The sequence below is a fragment of the Halichoerus grypus genome, chromosome 12 (genome assembly GCF_964656455.1).
Source record: "Halichoerus grypus chromosome 12, mHalGry1.hap1.1, whole genome shotgun sequence".
Classification (NCBI taxonomy): Eukaryota; Metazoa; Chordata; class Mammalia; order Carnivora; family Phocidae; genus Halichoerus; species Halichoerus grypus.
Window position 1 is genome coordinate 35,704,138 of NC_135723.1, and position 27,039 is coordinate 35,731,176.

At 39.3% G+C, this 27,039-nt stretch overlaps 1 long non-coding RNA gene across 1 annotated transcript in view; it reads left to right on the top strand.

Annotated features, from left to right (window-relative positions):
• The window catches only part of LOC144379564 (uncharacterized), a 395,690-nt gene that overhangs the window by 192,395 nt on the left and 176,256 nt on the right, over positions 1 to 27,039 (top strand). The gene's annotated exons all lie outside the window — the stretch shown is intronic.

The window sequence follows — 27,039 nt, forward strand, 5'->3', positions numbered from 1 at the left end:
AATGAACCAGTTTAGACAAGGCAGGAACCAACCCAAATCTGTTTTACAAACCCACTCTAGCCTTGCGTCCTTCATGGAATGCAGGCCGTGCTAATTTACTTCCCCAGAGTCTGAAGAGGGCCTGGAGGCAGATGATTCTGGGATCTTCTTTTGGTCTTAAAAAAGTACTCTAAGGCATCAAGCGAATTAAAGTTTGACCCAGGTAAAATTAGTAAGGAGAAGCTCTTGTATATTTCTAACCCCAGTCACTCTACCATAAATTCACCTTGTGGCTAAATAATTTGTGATATTAATCACTTTTTCCTCCCACTACCAAGTAAGTAGGCCCTGCTTTACCTTGCCCCAGGGGAAGTCCATTTTATAATCAATAAGCAGAAAGTCTACAAGGCTAAACATTTAGCAGAAGCCTAAATGTTTAGAACCTAAGTTGGCTGGAGAGGTAAAGGGAAGAGAAGGAGTTCATGAGTAGAAACAAAGCTTTGAAGAAGCCTGGGAAGAGATCAAAATAAAGGGATTTCTCCGTGTCCAGAAGTAAGAGAGTGGGAGACAGAGAAGTTGGCTGATCACAGAGGAGCAAGAACTTGAATCAGCTTTCTGGCAACACCACTGGGAGGAGTCCAGAGAGGCGTGACCATTAGATTGATCTAAGAACAGGCATGTTCTCTGATGTTGCTTGCCCATCCTTGTTCATAGACTGAGATGATCAAATCTACTCTGCCTGTGGTGTCTTCATTAGACTTGCTGGGGATTTTCATGCAGCACATCCCTGCTATGTGGACAGATTGCAAGGCCAGAACTGAGATCAGAGAAGAAAAGCCTCAAGATTTATTTATTCATTTTTATTCTCTTAGTTGATCAACTAATTGCCCTACAAAATATTAGTTTGAACCATGTAAAACTGCTGCTGTTCAACCATTTTGTTGACTCACAGAAATGGCAATTTCATGTGGTTGGCCAATTAATGAAAAGGTAGTCTATCCACATGGTAGGTGCTGATCCTGTTGGATCAATAGGGACAGCTGCTTGTCCAAGGATTTCCCTACGTAAAGGTCTCCCACAGAAACCCGAGCTGTTCCCCTGTCATACACAGAGTGCCTACTGTTGAGATTCCTAGCAGAGGCAAAGTGAGCGAGGGTTTGAAGGAGTAGGGTGGCTATAAGTGGGGAGCAAGAAGAATCACAAGTTAAGAGACAAATCTACTTTGGCAGCCTCTTGTTTTCTCTTTGGGAGGCTTGGCTTTCCCAAATAGGGCACATTTTCCCCTTTTTTTTTTTGGCTTTTCATCTTCAAATCAATCCTTGTGTTTGTAAGTATCAATTTTGGTTTTTCATCTTCAAATCAATCCTTGTGTTTGTAACAACAATGAAAAATAAACTAACAATGGTCCCTAAGCTGCAGTAAAAGCAATGAAATAATATCCTTCCATTGATGTGAAGAGATGAAAAGGCTCTGACTTAGAATGTTTTTAACAGCAAACCATTTAAAAAATATTAAGAGGTCAAAGTTGAATGTGCATCCATTAGATAGCAAGGAGTGATAGAAGGATAGACAAATCTCCAAACTTGAGCACAGATCTCTGCCAACAAAGGAAAATTCAAGAGTCCATTTAACTTGGGTATATTTTATTTTGGAACTGTCAACCAGCTCCAGTGCCCCTTCTTCCATGAAGCCTTACTATATTTCTCCAGCCACAATGGGTTTCTGCCTTTTCATGAAATTGTGTGTTATAAAATAAGATTCTTCGTAGGGTTATTCGAATACCACCCATCTATGAAAACCTACCATATTCAAGGCACTATCTTGCAGGCCATAGAAAAAATTAGAAAATACAGTCCTGCTCTTAAGATTCTTAGAGTATAGTAGGCAGTTGGTTTAGTGGACAGTTATTTTGACCTGTGCCAAATGTCTTGGCATGTCTTATGTTCTTTACTAATCTGCAAGTTCCTTATGGACAAACTTTATGTCCACTTCTCTCTCTGGCCCCCCTCAGGCAGTGCCCAGCTCTGTACTTAGCATATACCAATATAGTAAGGGCTCCATAAATGCTTGATTGAGTCCCCAGATTTGGGGGCTAACTTCAAAACTTGATGGATGGATGAGCAGCACCTGTTCTGTACTGTGTCTTTCCTCACACCCATTTGTTTCTCTTTCTGGCCAGCCTCTGGCAAACTCCTGCAGTGAAGTTCAAATAATTGTGCTCTTGCCCCTTTATTCATTCAGTCTTCCTAAACTCACATGTAAGATAGGCACACGAAACCTGAAGACTGCTCTGGTACAAGGATACCAATAAGCACAATCATTCAGTTTTCTCCCCCTCTTTTCCTTCCCTGCTGACTACCAGGACAGGTGGTCTGCTTTTCCTTTAAATACGTTTTCTTTAAGACAGTTGTGGAAATCTTTTTTCATTGTAAGTTCTCTGGATGACTGTTTTGCTTCTTTTCTCTTTATGGTGTGGTTTATTCCTTTCTTAACATGATCTGATCTGTGAAAGAGTACTTCCATTCATGAAGAATTTCATGTGCTGGTTAAATTAGATTTATTTCTTTTTAATTTTATTTTATTATGTTATGTTAGTCACCATACAATACCTCATTAGTTTTTGATGTAGTGATCCACGATTCATTGTTTTCGTATAACACCCAGTGCTCCCTGCAGTATGTGCCCTCCTTAATACCCATCACCGGGCTAACCCATCCCCCTACCCCCCTCCCCTCTAAAACCCTCAGTTTGTTTCTTGGAATCCATAGTGTCTCATGGTTCGTCTCCCCCTCCAATTCCCCACCCCCCTTCATTTTCCCCTTCCTTCTTCTAATGCCCTCCATGCTATTCCTTATGTTCCACAAATAAGTGAAAGCTCTATAAACATTGGCAGGTGCATCAAGCCAAGAGTTAGAATTATAGTGAGAAAGCCCACTGTCTTATTTTGGGTTCCCCCAAAAGCAGACTCAGAGATAAGGATTTGGGTGCAAGGATTTGGAAGGTGACCCCAGGAAACATGGAGAGGGAATGAGAAATGAAGGAAGGAAAGAAAGTCAACAGAGTGTGTTGATAGATGCCCTGTTTATATGGGGCTCAGGCTTGCTAAGGACCTCATGAGACACCACATAGATGCACTTAGTTTGACTCACCTAGGGGTGAGGAGGCTGGGGAATGCACCCACCAACTCCATTCCACCCCCTTTGATTAAAGACTGCCCCTGGACATTAATCCCTGTTTTGTCCAACATGCTTCTGAAGCTAGAAAAAGCAGAGAGATACGGGAACTTGAGGTAAGAAGTCTTAGCTTATACAGGAAGCTGAACACTGAAGCTGCAGATGACCTCCAGAGGGACTGAGGGCATAGGGCCAGTGCTGCACTCACTGATGTATAATGGAACTTCATATCCAGCAGGCCCCACCGTCTGGAGACTGAAAGACTGTTGTACCTGGGAATGCATGAGGGCATCAGGCTGAGAGTGGGACTAAAATACAGCTCACATTCTGTTCGCAGACTGCATACTCCAGCATGGGACTGCATCCACCTGAAAGAAGGGAAGTTCTTTTTCAAATTTGCATAAAAGTAGCAAATGGGCTGGTAGAGACCCCGATTACACTACCTTATTATTACAAGGGATGCCAAAACAGTATCAGTATTGTATTAGTATTTTTAGGGTCTGATATTATATGCCAGTTTCCTTGATGTGGAAAAGAGGTAACACCAGGATAAGAAGGCAGTAAAAAGCAGCCAGATTTTGCACTAGGAAATACCCATTTGGGGATATGCAGGTGATTCTTTTTTTTTTTTTTTTTTTTTTTAAGATTTAAAGGAAGGAGGAGGGAAATCCTCAAGCAGACTCCCTGCTGAGGGCAGAGCCCACTGCTGGGCTTTATTCCAGGACCTTGAAATCATGGCTTGAGCCAAAATCAAGAGTCAGACACTTAACCAATGGAGCCACCCAGGCACCCCTATACAAGCGATTCTTAATGCAAGTATTACTTTTGCTACCACCTCATTCATAGCAATTCTCTGAGATCCTTTGCAGCAATAATTAATGTATGCTTTATTATGAGCTTTTTATTCTATTCCCAGAGAAGATCTTAACTTTTTGCCTAATAGAAGAAGGTGGCCCTCTCACATTGTGCTTTGTGCTGTCTTTGCTTGTCACTGGAACTTGCCACATGGCTGTGCCTGACCCAGAGGGCATTTTCACTTGATTAGAGTCGTCTTTCCAAACCATCTTATGCGTGAATTTTGTAGACTCCTCAGTGCTCCTCATTGGAGGGACTGGCCTATGAGTGATGTGGCTGGTTATTTCACAGTTTGGAATTTCAGTGTTGTGGCTCCTGCTTCCCACATTTACAATAGACACGTTGACTTTGCTGAGTATATTTCCTGCACTTGCCTGTGCTTCTGGGCAAGGACTTTTAAAGTTCTTTTCTGTTCCACAAACTGTGGTTTGCATGTTTTCCATCTGACTGCTTAATGGCAGGATGCCTTTCTCCGCCTCACGAACAAATTGAATTTTCTGATCGTAAGTTATTTACTTGGTCTTTGAAATCCTATAACTTGTCCCAGTTATTCATACTGACTGAATAACTCCTGCAGCATGAAAGAACCCAGGGGTAGTCTCACATAACCAAACTCAAGTCAAGGACCCTTTAAGTTCTGACGGCTACAGGACCTTATGAAGACCTCACTGGAGGCTTTTCTACCTGAGCAATTGTTAACTTCCTATAATCAGAGAAAGTTAGGTCTGGATAAGGCCTTGGAGATCATCCCAAAGTGGCATCTAATGCCTGTAGCTTGTAGACTACAGTATCTCGTTGTGACTTGATGTAGAGAATTTTTTTTTAAGATTTATTTATTTATTTATTTGAGAGAGAGAAAGTGTGTGCATGAGCGGGGGGAGGGGGAGAGGGACAGAGAATCTCAAGCAGACTCCATGCTGAGTGCAGAGCCTGACAAGGGGCTCAATCCCAGGACCCTGAGATCATGACCTGAGACAAAACCAAGAGTCAGATGCTTAACCGAGTGAGCTACCCAGGCACCCCAAGAAAAATTATTTTGAAAAAGGCTAAAATACATTTACTTTCTCATGGCTTTACTTGAAAAGGGAAGAGACATATGGATCATGAAGAGCAGCAATTCCCTGATGGATATCCTGGCATAACCTTGAGATTGTCTTTTGTTACTTTATTCCTAATTGTTGATAGCTGTGATCATGGCCTTAGCTCTAACTCTGGATGCTCTGCCAATACAGTAGGTAAGGGATGGCAGTTGGCACAGAAATGCACATTGAACACAGGAAAATTTAGTCTCATGCACCAAACAAATTCTATTTCCTATAAATGGGAAACAGAGATGACAGTTTCATATTCTGACAATAGGTACTGGGAACTACTATGTTGGCAAATGAAATCATCAAGGAGCTCTTAAATTCCAGGTGCTTGCTTTTATATTTACTTAAGTTAATGATTAAAATAGATGGACAAGCCCATTTGACTTTCTGCATATAAGGAACAATTTTGTTTGCTATCATAAAGGTTCTTTTATCAATATTGCCATTTATGTTCCTGACTTGAAATTTGATCTTTCAACTCCTGTAACAACTTCTTAGGCTTTAAGGATTCATTCACAGTGATTTTTTTTTTTTTTTTAATAATGGAATAGTGGCTTTGGGAGTCAGACAAACCTGAGTTTAAATCCCACTGACTAGCTCTGTGACCTTGGTCAAGTTACTTCATAACTTGCCCCCATCTGAAAAACTTGGGCATAGAAATGTTGAGAGAATTAAATGATAAATGTATTTTAAAAACTAATATAGTATCTGAAATATAACAGATCTAGGTTTTACCAAATTATCTATCTATCCATCTTTCTATCTTTATGTCTCCCAACTTTCTTTTATGACTATATTAAGAACTCTAGCAAAGCACTCAATATTTCTCTGAGTTAAAAAAGGAGTGTCTATGAAGATTGCTAATATTTTACATCTTTTTTTCAAGCAGTATTTTGTCCCTTGTAATCCAGATGCTGAGGTTTATATTTTTGAGAATTGTGAGTAGTCCTGTTTCTGCCAGCATGCCTTCTAGTGCTAGATTCTTCATGAGCACAAGAGTTCAGCAGGATTTCAGATTTGTTTGTTGGTTTGTTTCTGGGTTTTTTGGGGTTTTTTTGGTTTGGTTGTTTTTTGTTTTTTGTTTTTTTTAGGATTTCAGATTTTGATAAGTCAAATGAATCATTGCTTTTAGCTCCAGACTACTCCTTTCCTTTATCACGAGGACAAGTGAAAATAAGAGGACTTTCTAATTTGCCTCTGTAGCATTTATGGGTGTCAGTTCTCTTAGTGGACTCCTTGATTTAACAGGTATCACCCCTATGTTGTCTTGTATTATCTGATTCTCTCACCTCTCGTGGCTCTTCTCTGTCCTTCCAGCCTTGGTACAGAAACTGGTAAATCCAGTTCATCATCAGCCTCCACCCAATCAACTGTGATTCAGTGGCAAACACTCTTGGCCAGCATCTGGAGAAATTGGAGAAGTTGTTTGAGGGGTTTATTTTAATTTCTTTCTAATGAAATCATTTTGGAGCTCTCCATATCATTGAAGAGAAAATGCAGATTTTCATCTTGTGAATGCTAACAGTTGTTGAACATATCTAAAGAGTGGAAAGTGAGAAGTTCCTTTGTTAAATCCTATGTGTTGTGTCTGCAGACATATGTTTGCCTTTTCTGTCTGTCCCCCATGTGTAGAGACACACATGAGGCCAGCCCACTATGGAATTTACTGTGTGGAAGGCCCAGCTTCTCATCACTGCTTCAGAAACTGGGTCCGTCTGGAGTTCAGGAAAATGTTGTATATGCCATAGAATCCTCTGGTAAGTGTGGACAAGTGGTCTGTGGACCCCTTCTCAGACTAATCTTTTTAAAAAGAATATAGCACATAATATGTCAAGGGAAACCAAATATATTAAAATGCAGTTATCAAAGTATTTTATTATGCTATATACACTTCTTCACTAATGCATAAAATAACAGGTCTAGTAATTACTGTAATTCCAAGTAATGATGAGCTTAATAATTGGAGATATCTAAAACAATGGTGAAATGACATGAAAATATCCATGCTTTTTACTGGTGACAAAGTCCTAAGTATTACTAATATTATTGTGGTTTGTTTTCTACATTTATCAATAAAGGAATGCTAAATTTCAGAGATTAGCAGAAATAAAGATGCCATTTTTTTTTTCCCATCCAAGTTTATGGATCTCCCTGAATTCTTCTTCACCAACCCCTTGGATTTCATGGCCACAGTTTAAGAATCCAAGGACCTTAACTCCCAGTATGTGAACCAAACTCTCTGGTTAGAGATTCTCACAGTCTGGCTTCTCTCATTGCCAAAGTTGCAAGGATTCAAGAGTCAATTCCTTGCCAGTGGTGAGAAGCAAAATTTGAACATTCAAAACCAAAGCTGTACTTAAGAGAAGGGCCTTTTGTCTTTGCTGACAATGGAAGGGATTCACAGTGAAAAGATCATTGTGTACCTTGGATGTTTGGTTAATGTGCCTTTGAAGGCTCTGGGACATACCACCAGGAGAATTCATCCCCCTGCAGACTTTAATGTCACTGCATAGCAAATACTGAAGGGAAAAAGGCAGATCAATGTATTTAGTCCATGAAAGAGAAACACTCTCCCAGTTTATGTCTCCACAGCAGTGAAGTTCGTCATGCTAGATCATGCTGTAGACGAGCCTTGAAAGAGAAGCCTGGGATGCTTGTCCAGGGCACTGTCTGGGTGTTCCCAGCATTACCTTCTGTCTGTTTGTTCTCTATCCCCATCCCTCCTCCTTCTCAGCCTGGCTCCAAGTCAGCTCTGAACTAGAGCCCCAAAGAACTAAAGGCAGACTTCCTCTATGAAACCCTCCTGAGGCCATCCTAGGGCTCTGCCACTGGGTGATGGGAGTCACACTGATGGGCACGGGGACAGTCACTGCCACCTTCCTCCCTCCTCTTTTCTCCTCAGCTTCTGCCAGGTCCTGACAGCTCTGGAAGCCAAGGCCTTTCTTTGACTCCCATGCAGGTCTCCATGCTGTGCACTGCTGCCAAGCCATGGGGCCAGCTCTAAGAATGTGTTTTTAATATTCATTGTTCACTCTGTTACCGATGTGTGCACTGCAATTATTGTAATTCTTTGCACATGTGTTGTTATGAAATGGGTGCCTTTCAAGCTATGCCAGGTTACTTTTTTTTCCTTTCTGAAACCCAAATATATTATTTCTACCTATGTTTCAGTTAGTTTGCCATGCTTCTTTATTTTATTTCAAAGATGAGTCTGGGCGGCGAAAAGAGTGGTGTGTGCACAAAGCAAGGTCTGCCTACTTTCCTTGTGATAGAACAGTTGCTTTTGATTTAGGCTTATGTGGTTTCTACCTCACTCTCTTGTTTTCTTCTTTCCATGCTCACGAGCAAGCCGACTTTCAGACATACACATCCCATGTGCACTGCTGCTGGAGTTAGGGGAAGGCACACGTGTAGTGTGCAAAACAGACGTGCACACATGTGCATGCAAACAGCTTTTGGTTGGAAGGTTTCTTGGACATTAGGGGTGTTTTGTCCTCCTTTTAGTGGTAGGGAGGAAAAGAAGGTCTAGAAAAGTCATTTTCTTTCTTTTTTTAACTTTTAATTGGGCCTTTTCTGGCACAGTGTAGAAAATTCAGCTGGGCACAAAAAGGATTATGTGCCTTCATTAATTCAGATTGTCTTATTTTTGTTTTTAATTTTTTATCAAAGAAAAATAGCAAATGTGAAACTAGATTTTAAAATCTCATATTTTTAAGCTTCTTAGGATAATAACAAAACCTTAGTTTTTAAGTAAATTAAGAATAACTAGTTTTGCCTTTGAGAACTTACTCTTGAGATTCACAGAGGCTAAATTAAGAATAAAACAGTGGAGGTGTCCACCTGGCAAACATCACCAGCTATCCCCACATGCATCTTCCTTTCTTTAGAGATTCTCAAGCCACTCTCTGTTTTTGCCGGGAAGAGAAATCTGACCCTTGTCTGCTAAGCATTTTACTTTCATTGTTAACTATATCCATTTGTTAACATGAAACATTATTATTTTTAAGGTAGCATGGAAACAGGACCGCTTGCTGCATAATGGTGCTGTAACTCTTGTTGCCAAGAAGGAATCAAAGAAATGGGACAGTAGCTAATGTGGGAAATCGTACCAGCAAGAAAGAAACATGAAGAGTGATAGAAACAGAGACAGAGAGAGGAAAAGTAGGAAAAGGGAGAGGGAAGGAGGGGGCAGGAGGAAAGATACTGAAAGATAAAAACAGAGACCTATGCAGAAAAGCTAAAATTTCCATGAAAAGATTTATAAAAGGATGGTATCACTGTTGCTAGGGAGCTGGGAGGAGAGCAGACAGATATGCCATCCACTAAAGATTTTTAATATAAACCTGCCTTTGTTTGCATCATCTCTCCAGTGAGGAGACTGGATAAAGAGGAAAAGAAATATGGTGAAGCTGTCTTCTTAGACACACAATTTTAAGAGCACACTCTGTAAGCTGCTGTGTTGAGGGCATGCCTGAGGTCAAAGGGCACAGCCTCACTCCCCAGAATTCCAGGGCCAAGGTTGCACCCATCTAGTTATGGGGAATGGCCCCACTCCCGTGTATATGATGGCTCTTAGATGTATAACCCCGATGTGGCAGGTTCTGCCTTCCCTTAAATGAATAAATGTATCTTAATCAGCTGTTAGGTCTTACTGTTGCCCAGGATTCGGGTTGAGGAAAGGAATCTGGTGCTGGGGCAAACCAGCAGTGGCTCCTCATGGTACTGCTCCCAGTGAGAAACAGAGGAAGTGGCATGGGAGGTCAGTGCTACTCCAGAATCACCTTAGCACCTGCCTGTATTAGGTAGGGTTTTCCAGAGAAAAAGAACAAATAGAATATATATATGTATATGACAGATTTATTTTTTATTTTAAGTGATTGGCTAATGCCCTTGTGGGGGCAGGCAAGTCTAAAATCTGCAAGACAGTCTGTCAGGCTGAAAATTTTGATAGGCGTCAGTGTTAAGTCTTGAGTCCAAAGGCAGTCTGGAGGCAGGATTCCCTCCTCTTCTGGAGACCTCAGCCTTTTTTCTTAAGGCTTTCAACTGGTTGGATGAGGCCTACCCACATTATGGAGGATAGTCTGTTACTCAAAGTCTACTGACTTAAATGTTAATCACATCTAAAAAATATTTTCATAGTAACATTGATGGTGTTTGTACCATAGCCTAGCTAGGTTGGTGCATAAAATTCACAATCATACAGCTCTATGAAATAACTAAGGTGAATAATGTTCATCCCTCACCAAACCAACATATTACAGATTCTGAGATATGAGGTAGGCATATGTCCACATTGCAGCCAGGGTGATAGAAGCTAGGACCTTTAGTTAGTATAGTTGTTGCTTTGTTCTAACCTGAGAAAATTCCTTGCAGAATTATATCTTTGAAAGGAGCCTTCTCTAAGGAATCTATCCCTATCTTGAACTTTCTGTCTCTAATCCAGACACTCTTTACTCCATACAACCCCTTATTCAACTCCCTCATTTGGATGCCCCAGCCACCATCACTGGCAATTCACCCTACCACACCCCTTGGTCTGTCCTCTATCTGCACTCTGAAACAGTGTCTTATATTCTGGCCTGATGTTCACTGAGCTATCCCTGCTCAGTTGTGGGCTCCAGAAGGGCTGAAAGAGTCAACTCTACTCCTGTGAGGGAAAGCAAATATAGGTGCTCCAGTTCTTGTTCAGTCTCCTCAAAAGTGAAAGCTTTGGCTTGCTTACCTTACAAGTAGGGTTGTCAGATTTAGAAGAAAAAAAAAATTAAATTTGAATTTTAGATAACCAATAAATGATTTTTAGTATAAATATATCCATACTTGGGACATAAACACTCAGAAGTTTTTCATTATTAATCTGAAATTGATGCCCAGTTACATTTGAATTTTAGATCAAGAACAAATAATTTTTTGGTAACAGTATGTCCCATGTAATATTTGGGACATACTTACACACAAAAAAAATTATTCCTTGTTGATCTGAAATTCAAATTTAACCAGGCAATTTGTATTTTATCTGTCAATCCTGCAAGATGACTTAAAACATAAAGACACTGCTCCAACTCATGCAGTATTTTTTCTCAGAGACAACATAGGCTGGTTTCCTATCTAGGAACACATTTTTCCGAAAGCAAGCCTGTCAGTCTCGCTCCTCTATAGCAGTAGCTTCTGACCACCTCTCTTCCCAGTGCCAGCTGCCTTGGAGGGGTTGGGGCCACTCCAGCTTTATTTCTCCTTCTAATCAGGGTATGGTGGAAGGAATATTCAATTTGTCCTGTTCAGGTTGACATATTTTCAGAAAAGGAATCACTGACATCCCCAGTCACGTAGACTCAAGACCCTAGAGCCAACCTCAGTTCTCTCTTCCCTTCTGTCCTCCCTGCCAGGGCTTTATTCGCAGTGTCTTTTGTATCTTCTCCCTTTTATCTCAGACATCCCTCTAATCCACCTTCAATATTGTTCACAGAGGTGACAACATGAACCTCTGACTTTTTCTTCCTGCCCATAGCACCTGTCTTCTACAGTCCATCCACCACACTCCATGACCTGACGTTCAATATCATTGTGAACGCTCAGACACTCCCAAGGCTCAGAAACATTCTGTTTCCAGATTGTCTGCCAAATGAAGTCCTATATTTTGGCCTACATCAAGTCCAGATATCAAGGCCATATATCAAATCCCTCAAGTAACTGACTTTAACCCAATTGTCATACGCTTTTTCTGAAAAAAAATCAGGGAGTAGATTTTTTAGCCTTCGAAGGCTATATAGTTTCTGTCACAATTATGCAACTCTGCTGTTTTTGCATGAAAGCAGTGAATGGGCTTGGCTGAGTTCCAGTACAACTTTGTTTATAAAACAGGTTGGGGGTACAGATTTGGCCCATTCCTTCTCTAGCTGACAAACCAAACCTGTTCTCCAAGCCTCGGCTCAAGTGTTCTTTTCTCTGTGAAGCTCTCCCTGATTCACCCAGTTGGAAGTAACTCCTTCACTTCATATACACAACGCTTTATGTGTTTTTATGACTATGCCCACATTCTGCCTTGAATGGAGTCCATGCCTTCGCTCTTTGTTGGCATACTTGACATCCCCTGCAGAGGTCACCATAGTTCATTACACAGGGGAGATGTTCAGTTAGAAAGTAGTGGTAGGTAGAATGATGGAAAGCCATGAGAGAGTGAGTCTAAAGGAAGGGCAGGGGCTTGATCAACTACAGCCTCCTGCTTCTCCTCAGATAAGTCTGAGTACCCCTGAAGACTGTGGATCAACATGAAATGCCTTTTGGAGAAGCCCAACTTCCAGGCCAGCCATTTAAACACACAGAAGCCTGTGCCTCAAAAATAAATTAGCTAAGCATTCAGTTCCCCAACCAGGAAGGTTGGTATTGCAAATTCATTTATACTGAAACCATTTTCCTTTTTGAAACACACCCAAGTTCTAAAAGAAATAGCTTCACCTGATCTGGACTGTGAACACATTCCTCCAAAATCCATCCCTTGAGAGAACTTTGTGACCTGCTTCAGCTCAAAATGTACATGACTCCAAAGCATCTGAACTTTTCATAGCAGGGCTAGAAACAGCCAGGCCCTGTGTGCCTCAGAGAAAGTGTTTCAGAGCTGGGAAGAATGAACTGAGGAAAAGAGCAATAACGCAAGCATTTTTTTCCAGCAAAATAACTAGGAAAGTTAAAAATTATTTTTTAAAGTTAGCTATCCTTGAAAATTGCAAGCAAATTTATTTCTCTAGTTCTTTGTCAATTTTTGGACTTAGAAGTGGTTTATTTATATTACTACATACTTGATTTTGTCTCTGTAATCATTTTAGGTGCATGTCATCTCCTCTTAATTAATCTGCAGGTTTCTCAAGAGGAGGATACATCTTTTCTTTTCTTGCATACCTCCTAAAGCATCTTAATACCAGGACCACAGCAAACACTCAGTAAGCATGCAATCAGTAAATGAATATATGGGATGTAGTAACCTGCTAAAGTCCTTGGTGGGGGGAATTCAATTATTCAAATTAATTTTTTTTAAAAGAATTCTTCTCTTGTAATCCTGATCCCACCTCTTTTCCACCACCAATTAGTACCTCTATTTTAAGTCCTTTGAAATTTTCGTAACAATAAGAAAGAAAAATTTTGCTTACAGCTATGTTTTATTAGATTTAAGTCTTCTTTGATGGCAGGACACAACACACCGACACTTGGATAGATGAAAAGCAGAACTTTTTGTTACTTGCCAAATGAGAGCAGGCTGTCAGGCAGGACCACACAGAGCTTACACCCAAGAGTGGGGGCAGTTTATGTGTGGCAAACAGAGTGGGATTAACTAAGTTGAGCAAACTCCCTGTGAATTAGCTGATTTGAATAATTTCACAGGTTTCAGGACTAGGGGTTATTTCTAGCTGTCTGGTACTTGACCCAGGGGCAATTAGGCCTGCTGCATAGATGCCAGGAGTATAAGAGTTCCATAAGGGAAGTCACTGGAATGTGGACTTGAGCTGCCCAAAAGGGGGAACTGATTGACCTGTAAGCCAGGCCTCAAAACTGGATCAAGACACATTTTTTCAAAACGATATTGCGGGGGTGACTGGGTGGCTCAGTCAGTTAAACATCTGCCTCAGCTCAGGTCATGATCTCAGGGTCCTGGAATTGATCCCCAAGTCGGGCTCTCTGCTCAGTGGGGAGTCTGCTTCTCCTTCTCCCTCTGTGTTCTCTCTCTTGCTCTTCCTCAAATAAATAAATAAAATATGTTTAAAAATAAATAAAAATCTTTTTAAAAAACTATATACTATAACACCCTCATCTATAGTTCATAAAAGCAGGGGACTCCCTCTATTATTCTTGTCATTGTACCCCAATGCCTAGCATGTTGAAAGTACTCACAATTAGTAAATTGAATGACTCCAGATTTTCACTTCTACAGCAGGGCAGAAGGTTGGGCTACTAAGACTGCAAGCCTGGATTCAACACTTTCATTAGATATTGAGACTTGCACTACAGGAAAAAAATATAGTTAATTCTACTAGTCAGGGAAAAAAAGGTGATAAGGTCAGTATTGCTCTGTCAAGGGATTATATCCATAATCTGGAATGTTGTCATTTTATAGGAATGACAGACACAAATGATCAATGTTTATTGTATGATCAAATCTGAGAGCAAAATGACATTTGGGGGTAAGAGAAGCAGGAATGAGAGAAGCAGAAACTGGCCAAAAGCCAGCTAAATTGGAGTGGTTCTACTGTGGGATAGAATATAGCAAAGCTTTGAAAACCAAGTAGCAAAGAAAGGTAAGAAATGAGATGAAATAACAAACTCATGAGCTCTGGAAAGAGAGAAAGTCACTGATTTTTTTAAGATCACATGACACTAAGAGCATTTGGAGGGGTAATCATAGCCTGTTGGCAAAAAAGAACTGAAGGAAAATACATCTAGATTTAATATACATAAAATAAATAGGAAATAATGTCTTGGAACTTTAAAAGTAAATCATTAGCCCAATGAATGCAAGAAAACAGACTTAAAGAAATGTATTACAGCACTACAGTGTTTCTATGGGAATTAACAAAAAAATGAGTGCTTAATAAAAAACTCTAGAAAGCATTAGAAAACTCCAAGTTAAGCAAAATTAAGAGGTTTCTTCATAACAGGACCAAGCAAATTCTTTGTTATGTTAACAAATGTTGGGAACCTCTAAGAAGAAAGTGTGGTGGGAGGGTCCCAGCCACAGAACCCTCCCTTCCTTTCATGGAACAGCACATGTGACTCATACTCCATAGAACACTCTTTGATAAAGCCCATGCTAACATGATTTTTTTCCCCATCTGTGTTATTTTCATAGCAACACAAGTTATTTTATTCTGTCAGAGAACTTAAGCAACTACATTCCAGGACACAAACACCATCCTACCTCTTAGAAACTAACTAAGAAATTCTCCTCATGTCTAATATAGGTATTTATGTCCTTTGAGAAAATATATCTTGGAACATTTTTGAGACCGACTAAATATATATGGTAATATCAACTCTTCTCAGGGCTGAAAAAATAAAAATAAAAAAGATTTGAGGCAGGATATGGTGAGCAATGAGAGAACATCACACCGATCCTAATGTTAACCACTGTCCCATAATGTTCCTGTTCATCTACTTAATTAAATGCCTAAAAAAAAAAATCAACTTAAAGCCTGCAGCCAAAGAGCAAGCTAAAAATAACATTAGCAACTAGAATTTCAATTTCTACAAGTCTTTGCAAAATTTGGCAGTGACTTCGAATAAGCATCTGATTAGGACATCAAACAGTATCAAATATCAGCATTTAGCTACTTAGCTTGACATGTCAAGCAGAGGCAAAAGCTGTCATCAGCATTCCAGGAACAGTAGACTGTGCTAGGCAGGTCTGTGCCCAGCAATTTACCCAGTGATTCTGAGATAAATAGTCTGTCTCTCTTTTTTTGCTATAAACTTCCTTGCAAAATTTTGTGATTTTCATATCCTAATGAGGCAGTTGTTTATTGACATTTTAAATGATGTAAGGTCACTTCATAACTTTCAAGAAACTACTGACATTATTTGTAATTCTTTATTAAACACATAGCCATGGAAGCTACTCTGAAATCGCTGATGTTACAAGGAAGATAGCCCAGAGGAAGTTGGTGGCTTTCAGTAACACCTCCAACAATGGCTTCTTTCATTGAAATATTGATTGAGTACATGCCATGTGCTAGGTCCTTTGTCGCCTGGCCTGCTCAGCTCTGTCATTATAACTAAATGACCAAGACAGCCTAGTCAATCAGGGAGCTTTTGATTTATTTTCAGTGGCAAAAAGAATAGACTGAAGGTCACATAGCCACAGGTATCAAGCAGGCATCCTGGGCTCATGTACTGCCATTGGCTAAATGAGCTCAAACCTAGGAAACCACACCTAAAAAACTCAGGTACACCCATATATCAGGGAGCAAAATTACAAACACCATTCCCAAAGGGGCAAAGAAAATGAAGATTCTTTATTGTCCTATAACTATGGTGACAAACGTGGGACAATTCCAGTTTACACCTTTTGTCCCAGTGTCTTAACTGGTCTAACGTCTCCCTCAAATTTTTGATTTTTTTAATGAAGAATTATTATTCATAGCTGCACTGGGAGCTCTCTACTTTGTATTTTCAGCTTCTGATATTGTTGTCTAGTAGTATAGGAGATGTATGAACAGATTTTGTTTTTACTTTAACCTCCCTTTCAAAGCCAGCATGTGTGGTACTTGCTGGTAAACACAGTGCCCTCAGGCAAGAGAGAGCTCGTGAAGCTAATTCCTCCCAGTTTGGGTGGTACTAGGAGACTCAACAGCACTGCCTCTACTGGCCATTGTTGGGTCTGCCAGTTGTGCTGCAACCTACACTCACACCCACACCCTTCAAAATGCATGAAGCCACTAGCCATCAGTTGGCTGGATCAGTAGAAATGTGAGACTTTATTGTTTAGTTGGGAAATGTGCAAGAGAGCTGGAGGCCGGGCTATCTTGTCATAAAGCTTATAGAGAGCAGCCTGAATATTCTCATTACATGGTTTTGTTATTTATTATTTGGTTCATGTACCTTTATCAGCAGCAATTATTATTTGGTAATGTTGTTTTGCAACAAACTCAGCAGGAAAGAGCTCAAAAAATCAAAAGCACATGTTAAGCAAAAAACTTAAGTTCTGAATTTCAGTTTCACAACAAAGTTGATGATGAATGTGGAACTTGCGAAAAATGTTTATCAACACAATTTACCATCTACTATGAGGGCTAAGTGACACCACTGACCACATGAAAACCAGAAGACAAAAATCTTCTGAAAAAGTTCCAGCATTTATCCCACAAGTTAGAAGTTAATTTAATATATCCAAAAATGACCAAATGTGTGCCTACAGAAAGGGCATTTACATATCAGTCAGTGAAGCATGACTTTTCATTTACCTCAGATGATTGTTTTTCTTCATTAACTTCACCCACTTTGGATTCCAAGTTTGCTTTTGGACATATGAAAAGTGAAATAACTGTTCACGTGTTGGCTCCATTAGCAGAAGAACTGCACAAACAGTTCAGTGAAGCCAGTTTTATACCAGTGTCCTAGATAAGGAGAAAACTGGTTCCAGTAAAGGTTTGTTTTTCTTTATTCAATTCATGAAATCAAAATACATCTTCTGGATATTCATTCTGACATTGTGAATGCATATTATAGGCTCAGGTAAGAAGTTCAACATTAAAGCTTTTGTGATATGTAAACACAAATTTTACTGGAGTACAGTTGCGAGAAAAACAATATTCTTACTAAATTAAGAAACCTTTGGAGCAGATATGTACTTGAAGTTACATCCTAGAAAGCTGCTGTATTCCACTAATCAAAATAGTAACTGTCTTTGTCAAGATATATAAATATACACTGATACAAGCACATGCATGAAGTTAAAGTAACTGATATAAAACTTCATGAGGAAGCTGGTATTCAACATCTTTATGGAAATAACACTTTCTTTGCTGCCTGCCATCCAGGTCTGCCAATGGTAAGAATAGAAATGGAAACCCACATACTGTAAGTCTAAAGTTTTATAAGTTATAAATCAAGCTAGCAAACTGCTAAATAAAATAGGTTTGATCCTAACATCACAAATACACTTTCGGTAATGACCTGAAAAGCCAGGTTATCATTTAGAATCCCCAGAGTCCTTGAAATCCCTGTCTGCAATTGGCAATATGAGGGAAACACCTCAGCCCATCCTGAGCTCTTCTTCCTTCAGCTCCCTCTGGCACAGCAAGGGACTCATACAAACAGGTGAGGAGATACCAGATTAGCCATTATGTTGAAGCTCTGTCATTAGCTCTGGCCACACCTAAACAGCTGTCCCTTGCCCAAATCTTAGGCCATGGAGGGTCCATACTGGTAGTGAGATCCACCCTTGAGAGGAGGTACCCGAGGAAGATGCCTGCCCATCTCTGGGAGCAGGTCTGGGCCATCTGGGCAAGAAATTCTGGGGCCTTAGCCACTTGGGCATTTGAGATGGCATGTCTTCCTGGCCCCTCAGATTGGATGGAGTTAGGCTGGAAAGGGGTCAGAACTGAGCCCTCTAAAGTGTAGGGCCCTGGGCAGCAGTCTGTATTGCTCAGATTCAGTCTAAGAGTAGTACTGACTTAACTAATCTTGGATGTTGTCTCTTCATCTTGTACGTGAAATTCTAGTAAATTTAGTAGACATTCCTAATCTAGTCAAACCCTTCACATGTTCTTCAAACCAATGAAATTTGGGATCCTCAACATTTTCTGTGTCAACAAAATAACATGTGGATTTAGCAGATTCAATGAAGACCCTTTTTTTCCTTGTCACACTGGATGTCTAGATGCTGTTTGGATTGGGTTTAGAAGATGGGGAAGTATAGATGTTTCTTGGTCTGAGTCTCTTAACAGTAGAGATGTAGAAGGGAAAGTGAGATCATGAAGAGACTTGCTGTTGGACTGCAGAGCACCGCCAGTTGCCATGGTGGTGGCATTAGCTGGATTTGGGGCAGTCGAGGTATCTTAGGAGGAGTTACTTGAAAGTAACCAACAGTTGTTTGATTTGAATAAATCTGCATGGGTAGGAGCGGTCAGAAGTAGCAGCCCTTGTCTGAGCCTAGCCACCATTGTTCTGCGCATGTCTGCTCAGTCCATGCACGGTGCATCTCACTGTACGTGGAGTAAGTGGAAAACTGCTGGCTTGGGGCAGGCGCAGGCAAGGTCAAAAATGTTTGAGGTTTTAAAGAACCATTTTGAAAATCAACTTAAATGCCTAAAAACAGTATTGAAATATACACACATACACACACACACACATTCACACACATTCTAGCATATTGTCAATGCTGAAATATTTTAAAACTAGTTACAGACAACGTACAATGTCAAATAGGCAATACTAACTTAGTGTGGCTGAAATAGAACTCATGATTCCATATTAAAGATGCTTCTTCATGGAATTTCCCAACTCATTAAATTATACCATCAACATCATCCATGCATGTGCTTAAGTAAAATGTCTAGATGTTAGTCGTGATTTCTTGATTTCTTACTTTCAATTTTTTAGAAGTTTTTTTTGAAGGCTTTATTTATTCAAGAGAAGAGAGAGAGAGAGCATGATCAGGGGAGAGGCAGAAGGAGAGGGAGAAGCAGACTCCCCACTGAGCAGGAAGCCCAACACGGGGCTCAATCCCAGGACCCTGAGATCATGACCTGAGCTGAAGGCCACTCAGGTGCCCCGAGTTCTCACTTCTCAGAATCTATCCATTAGCAAGTCATTTTGATTCAACCTCTAGCTTATATCTTAAAAGCCTTCTTCTCTTCTCCATTAGCACCACCTTCGTCTAAATGACCTGATTTAGGTCTATTAAAGAAAATGAAGTGATATGGCAAGGAGTCTAATTCCAGTTCCTAGTGGTCACTGTTCTTCTTTTCTAGATGTCTGAGCTAGCCTCTGGACATGAAGTCTCCATGGTCTGTCTCCTGATTAATTCTTTGACCTCATTTCAAACAGCCTCCACCCTGCCAACTATGCTCCAGCCACACTAGATAACTTTTTGGTCCGTGAAATTACAAACTCATTCTTGCCTTGGGGCTCTGCACCAGCTGTCTGGCTGTCTCCTCTGTCCAAACAGTTCTCCCCCTTATCTTAGCATGGCTGCCTATTTCTTGTCATTCAGACCTCAGCCTAAATGTCACCTTCTCAGAAGAGCCTCCCTGACCATGCATTCTAACTTGGATCCACCCTGTCATGCTTTACTACATCTGCCTATTTTGATTGTCTGCATTACAAATGTTTAGGTGTATGTGTCATTTCCTCCTAGCTAGGATATAAGCCCCACTGACAGCAGAAGTCTTGTTTATGTTGTGCACCTTTGTATCTCTACAATGGCAAACAACACCTGGTACCTACAGGTACCCAATAAATGTTTGTCAAATGAATGGATAAATAGACGTTTCAGAATAGAGCCTGATATTTTGATTAAAAACTATCAAAATTATTCTGCCTGACTGGAGTTTTGGTATCAAATGCCATCTAAATAAATGAGTTACAATCTGAGGACTCAACACTTCTTTTAGAGATAGGAATTAATTGTATGATATTTGTAGTAGGATATAATCAAGATCCACTTTAAAAAATATTGGGTGTATTATTTGTTACATTTGTGCATCACTGAATTATTTACACCCTAATTGCCTAATTGTACTGGGTAGTCCTGGAACTTATCTATTTAACTTTCCTAAAGTCCATCCATCAATTAACCACCCTCTGCACATGAAGCTCTTGACCTAATCAGAATCTCTTGTGATATTCCTGTATAGAAACTCATCAGGATTCTGAGGGAAAAAAAATTATTGCCTTAGACAAGAACTCTTCGGGTGCTATAATCTTTTGTGTTAATTTCCGTTCCTAAAAAAGGAAAATGTACCTCAGTTTGCAATTAGAGGGCAACAGGGACTAGAGTGACAGAGACAGGGAACAGAGGCTGATTGTACATGTGTGAAGTGCCCATTGACTAATAACATGAAGTATTAACTGGTTCTATGTTCCTTTCTTCTTCTTCACTCCTATGATTATAAGTTTTAGTTCCATGAGATATAAGTCTGCATTAACTCCAGGAGAAATTTATCAGTTCAGAACTTAAACTGAAGCAATGGTGTGTTGGTAAATGTTCAACAAATGGCTCTCTAGAAAAAGAGCCCTGATTTGTGGTGTTTGTTGGTTTCTGTAGTGTAAATAACCCCAGGATGGCTGATTTCAAGCTACCAATGAGACTTCACTTAAAGTGGACTTAGGTAGAGATACTAATAACTAGTTTTCATGAGCTAGTAGTATGACCTGGCTCTAGCACACCACTGAATCAAAGATACAAATTCTGTTTCAAGTTCATAAAGTTTGATGCACATATAAGACAGAAAACAAATGATAGTAGATAAAATCAGGCTGTGGTCAATTTCATATTCTATCCCAAGATATTAAAAAGAAGCAACTTTAGGGGTGCCTGGGTGGCTCAGACAGTTAAGTGTGCAACTCTAGATTTTGACTCAGGTCATGATCTCAGGGTCATTAGATTGAGCCCCATGTCAGGCTCTGTGCTCAGTGAATCTGCCTGAGATTCTCTCTCTCCCTCTCCCTCAGCGCTTCCCCCGACTCGTGCATGCACATATGTACTCTCTCTCTCTCTCTAATAAATAAGTAAATAAATAAAATCTTTTTTTAAAAAAGAAAAAACTTTAAGCAGGACAGAGAGGAAAAGGAAGTTTAGAAAGAAGTGATATTTGGGGCACCTAGCTGGCTCAGTGAACATGTGACTCTTGATCTTGGGATTGTGAGTTTGAGCCCCACGTTCGATGTAAAGATTTCTTAAAATCTTTAAAAAAAAAAGAAAGAAGTGATGCTTTTTGTTCTCCCTGGCTTCACTGAGATATAATTGACATATTGTTTAAGGTTAAGGTGTACAACATAATTGTTTAAGTTTAAGGTGTTCAATGTGGTTTTGTTTGCATTTCCTGTTGATTAGTGATGATGAACATCTTTTCATGTACCTGTTGGCCATTTGTATGACTTCTTTAAAAAAATGTCTACTTAGGTCCTTGGTACTTGGGTCCTTGGCCCATGTTTAAATTGAATTGTTTGGTTTTTTGCTATTGAGTTATATGACCTCTTTATATATTTCAGATATTAATCCCTTCTCAGATATATGTTTTGCAACTATATTTTCTTCCATTTCACAAGTTGTCTTTTCATTTTGTTGATCATTTCTTTTGTTGTGTAGAAGCTTTTTAGCTTGATGTAGTTTCTCTTTAATTTTTACTTTTGTTGCTAGTGCTTTTGATGTCACATCCAAAAAATTGTTGTCAAGATTGATGTCAAGATTTTCCTTATGTTTTCTTCTAGGAGTTTTATGGTTTCAGGTCTTACATTTAAGTCTTTAATCTATTTTGAGTTAATTTTTGTGAGTGGTGTAATATAGTGTTCTAATTTCATTAGTTTGCATGTGGATATCCAGTTTTTCCAACATCATTTATTGAAGAAACTATCTTTTCCCCATTGAGTATTCTTGGCTTCCTTGTCAAATATTAGTTGACTGTATATGTGAGAACTTATTTCTGGGCTCTCAGTTCTGTTCCATTGGTCTATGTGTCTATTTTTATGCTAGTACCATACTGTGCTAAGTGTCATGCCTCCAGCTTGGTTCTTCTTTCTCAGGATTGCTTTGGCTATTCAGGGTTTTTTGTGGTTCCATATGAATTTCAGGATAGTTTTTTCTATTTCTATGAAAAATGCCATTGGCAGTTTGATAAAGATTGCATTGAATCCATAGATGACTTTGGGTTGTATGATCATTTTAACAAAATTCTTCCATTAAAACAGGATATCTTTCCATTTATTTGTGCCTTCTTCATTTGCTTTCACCAAAATCTTACAGTTTTCAATGTATAGATCTTTCACCTCCTTGGTTAAATTTATTCCTAAGTATATTATTATTTTGATACTATTGTAAATGGGATTGTTTTCTTTTTTTTTTTCTTACCTTAGGTAGTTCGTTGTTAGTGTATAGAAGCACAACTGATTTTTGTGTGTTGACTTAGAATCTTGCAACTTGACTGAATTCATTTAGTAGTTCTAACAGTGTTTTGGTGGAGCCTTTAAGATTATCTATATTTAAGATCACATCATCTGCAAACAGACAGTTTTACTTCTTCCTTTCTGATTTGAATGCCTTTTATTTTTCTTGCCTAATTGCTCTAGGACCTTCAGTAGTGTATTGAATAGGAGTGGTGAGAATCTTGTCTTTTTCCTGATCTTAGAGGAAAAGCTTTCAACCTTTCACCATTGAGTATGATGTTAGCTCTTGTCATAAATGTCCTTTATTATGTTGAGGCATGTTCTTTCTATACCCAATTTGTTGAGAGTGTTTATCGTGAAAGGACATCGTATTTGTCAAATGCTTTTTCTGCATTTATTGAGATCATATGATTTTTAGCTTTCATTCTGTTAGTGTGGTATATCACATTTACTGATTTGCATATGTTGAACCCTCCTTGTGTCCCAGAGATAAATCCCATTTGATCATGTTTATTATCCTTTTAATGTGCTGTTGAATTCAGTTTGCTAGTATTATATTGAGAATTTTTGCATTTATATTAATCAGCAATATTGGCCTATAGTTTTTCTTTTCTTATATTGTCCTTATCTGGCTTTGGTATCAGAGTAATGCTAGTTTCTTAAAATGAGTTTGGGACTGTTTCTTTTCAGTTTTTGAAAGAGTTTGAGAAAGATTGTATTAGTTCTTTAAGTGTTTAGTTGAATTAATCAGTGGAGCCATTTGGTCCCGGGCTTTTATTTGTTGTAAAAATTTTCGTCACTGATTCAGTCTCCTTACTCATTATTGGTCTGTTCAGATTTTCTGTTTCTTCATGATACAGTCTTAGTAAGTTGTATGTTTCTAGCAATTTATCCATTTCTTTTAGGTTATCCGGTTTTGCGGGATGTAATGGTTCATAGTGTCTCATGATCCTTCCTATTTCTGTGGTATCAATTATAAGGTCTATTCTTTCGTTTTAGACATTATTTATTTGAGTCTTCTCTTTTGTTCTTAGTCTAGTAAAGGTTTGTCATTTTGCTTATCTTTTTCCAAAAACCAATCTTAGTTTCATTGATCTTTTTTATGATTCTTCTGCTCTATTTTGTTTATTTCTGTTCTGATCTTTTTAATTTTTTTCTTTCTACTAACTTTGAACTTTGTTCTTAGTTTCTGGAGGTACAAGGTTAGGTTGTTAATTTGAGATCTTTCTTGTTTCTTAATGTAGGGCTTTATTACTATAACTGTTCTATTTAGAACTGCTTTGCTGTATCCCATAAGTTTTGGTATGTTGTATTTCCATATTTGTTTGTTTCAAGAGATTGTTTTATTTCCATTTTGATTTCTTCTTTGACCCATTGTTTGTTGAGGAGTGTGCTGTTTAATTTCCACATATCTGTGAATTTTCCCACTTTCTTCCTGTTACTGATTTCTATTTCATACCCTTTGTGGTCAGAAAACATACTTGGCAAAATTTCAGTCTCTTTTAATTTGCAAAGACTTTTCTGGCTTAAGATGATCTAACCTGGAGAATGTTCCATGTGCAGTTGAGAAGAATGTGTATTTTGCTACTTGTGGTTGGAATGTTCTGTATTTTTCTGTTAGGTACATTTGGTCTAAAGTAGTTCAAGTCCCATGTTTCCTTACTAATATTCTGTCTAAATAATCAGATCACTTTCTTATTTGAATGTGGGGCATGAAAGAAATTGAGGAAGATACAAAGAAATGGAAAAATCTATGAGCCATGCTCATGGATTGGAAGAACAAATATTGTTAAAATTTCTATGCTACCCAGAGCAATCTACACATTCAGTGCAGTCCCTATAAAAATACCGTCGATATTTTTCACAGAGCTGGAACAAATAATCCTAAAATTTGTATGGAACCAGAAAAGACCCCAAATAGCCAGAGGAATGTTGAAAAAGAAAGCCAATGCTGGTGACATCACAATGCCTGACTTCAAGCTACATTACAAAGCTGTGATCATCAAGACAGCATGGTACTAGTAAAAAAGCAGATACATAGATCAATGGAACAGAATAGAGAATCCAGAAATGGACCCTCAACTCTATGGTCAACTAATCTTCAACAAAGCAGGAAAGAATCTCCAATGGAAAAAAGACAGTCTGTTCAACAAATGGTGTTGGAAAACTGGACAGCCGCATGCAGAAGAAGGGTACAGGTCTGTGATTCATCAGTCTTACACAATTCACAGCGCTCACCATAGCACATACCCTCCTCAATGTCCATCACCCAGACACCCCATCCCTCCCACCCCCCTCCACTCCAGCAACTCTCAGTTTGTTTCCTGAGATTAAGAGTCTCTTATGGTTTGTCTCCCTCTCTGGTTTCGTCTTGCTTCATTTTTCCCTCCCTTCCCCTATGATCCTCTGTCTTGTTTCTTAAATTCCTCATGTCAGTGAGATCATATGATAATTGTCTTTCTCTGATTGACTTATTTCGCTTAGCATAATCCCCTCTAGTTCCATCCACGCCGTTGCAAATGGCAAGATTTCATTTTTTGATGGCTGCATAATATTCCATTGTATATATATACCACATCTTCTTTATCCATTCATCTGTTGATGGACATCTAGGCTCTTTCCATAGTTTGGCTATTGTGGACACTGCTGCTATAAACATAGGGGTGCATGTGTTCCTTCGGATCACTACATTTGTATCTTTGGGGTAAATACCCAGTTGTGCAATGGCTAGGTCGTAGGGTAGCTCTATTTTCAACTTTTTGAGGAACCTCCATACTGTTTTCCAGAGTGACTGCACCAGCTTGCATTCCTACCAACGGTGTAGGAGGGTTCTCCTTTCTCTGCATCCTCGCCAACATCTGTTGTGTCCTAACTTGTTATTTTTGGCCATTCTGACTAGTGTGAGGTGGTATTGCATTGAGGTTTTGATTTGGATTTCCCTGATGCCAGGTGATGCTGAGCACTTTTTCATGTGTCTGTTGGCCATTTGGATGAATCCTTTGCAGAAATATCTGTTCATGTCTTCTGCCCATTTCTTGACTGAAGTTTTTGTGTTTTGGGTGTTGAGTTTGATAAGTTCTTTATAGATTTTGGATACTAGCCCTTTATCTGATATGTCATTTGCAAATATCTTCTCCCATTCTGTCGGTTGTCCTTTGGTTTTGTTGACTGTTTCCTTTGCTGTGCAAAAACTTTTTATATTGATGAAGTCCCAAGAATTCATACAAAAACAGACTCTTTTTTAATTTTGTTTTATTATGTTATGTTAGTCACCATTCATTACATCATTAGTTTTTGATGTAGTGTTCCATGATTCATTGTTTGCGTATAACACCCAGTGCTCCATTCAATATGTGCCCTCCTTAATACCCATCACTGGGCTAACCCATCCCCCCACCCCCCTCCCCTCTAAAACTCTCAGTTTGTTTCTCAGAGTCCATAGTCTCTCATGGTGTGTCTCCCCCTCCGATTTCCCCCCCTTCATTTTTCCCTTCCTAGTACCCTCTTTTTTTTTTTAACATATAATGTATTATTTGTTTCAGAGGTACAGGTCTGTGATTCATCAGTCTCACACAATTCACAGTGCTCACCATAGCACATACCCTCCCCGATGTCTATCACCCAGCCACCCCATCCCTCCCAACCCCCACCACTCCAGCAACCCTCAGTTTGTTTCCTAAGATTAAGAATTCCTCATATCAGTGAGATAATATGATACTTGTCTTTCTCTGATTGACTTATTTCATTTAGCGTAATACCCTCTAGTTCCATCCACCTCGTTGCAAATGGCAAGATTTCTTTTTTTTTTTTGATGGCTGCATAATATTCCATTGTATATATATACACCACATTTTCTTTATCCATCCGTTGATGGACATCTGGGCTCTTTCCATAGTTTGGCTATTGTGGATATTGCTGCTATAAACATTGGGGTGCACGTAACCCTTTGGATCACTACATTTGTATCTTTGGGGTAAATACCCAGTAATGCAATTGTTGGGTTGTAGGGTAGCTCTATTTTCAACTTTTTGAGGAACCTTCCTATTGTTTTCCAGAGTGGCTGCACCAGCTTGCATTCCCACCAACAGTGTAGGAGGGTTCCCCTTTCTCCGCATCCTCGCCAACATCTATCGTTTCCTGACTGGTTAATTTTAGCCATTCTGACTGGTGTGAGGTGGTATCTCACTGAGGTTTTGATTTGGATTTCCCTGATGCCGAGTGATGTTGAGCACTTTTTCATGTGTCTGTTGGCCATTTGGATGTCTCCTTTGCAGAATGTCTGTTCTTGTCTCCTGCCCATTTCTTGATTGGATTATTTGTTCTTTGGGTGTTGAGTTTGGTAAGTTCTTTAT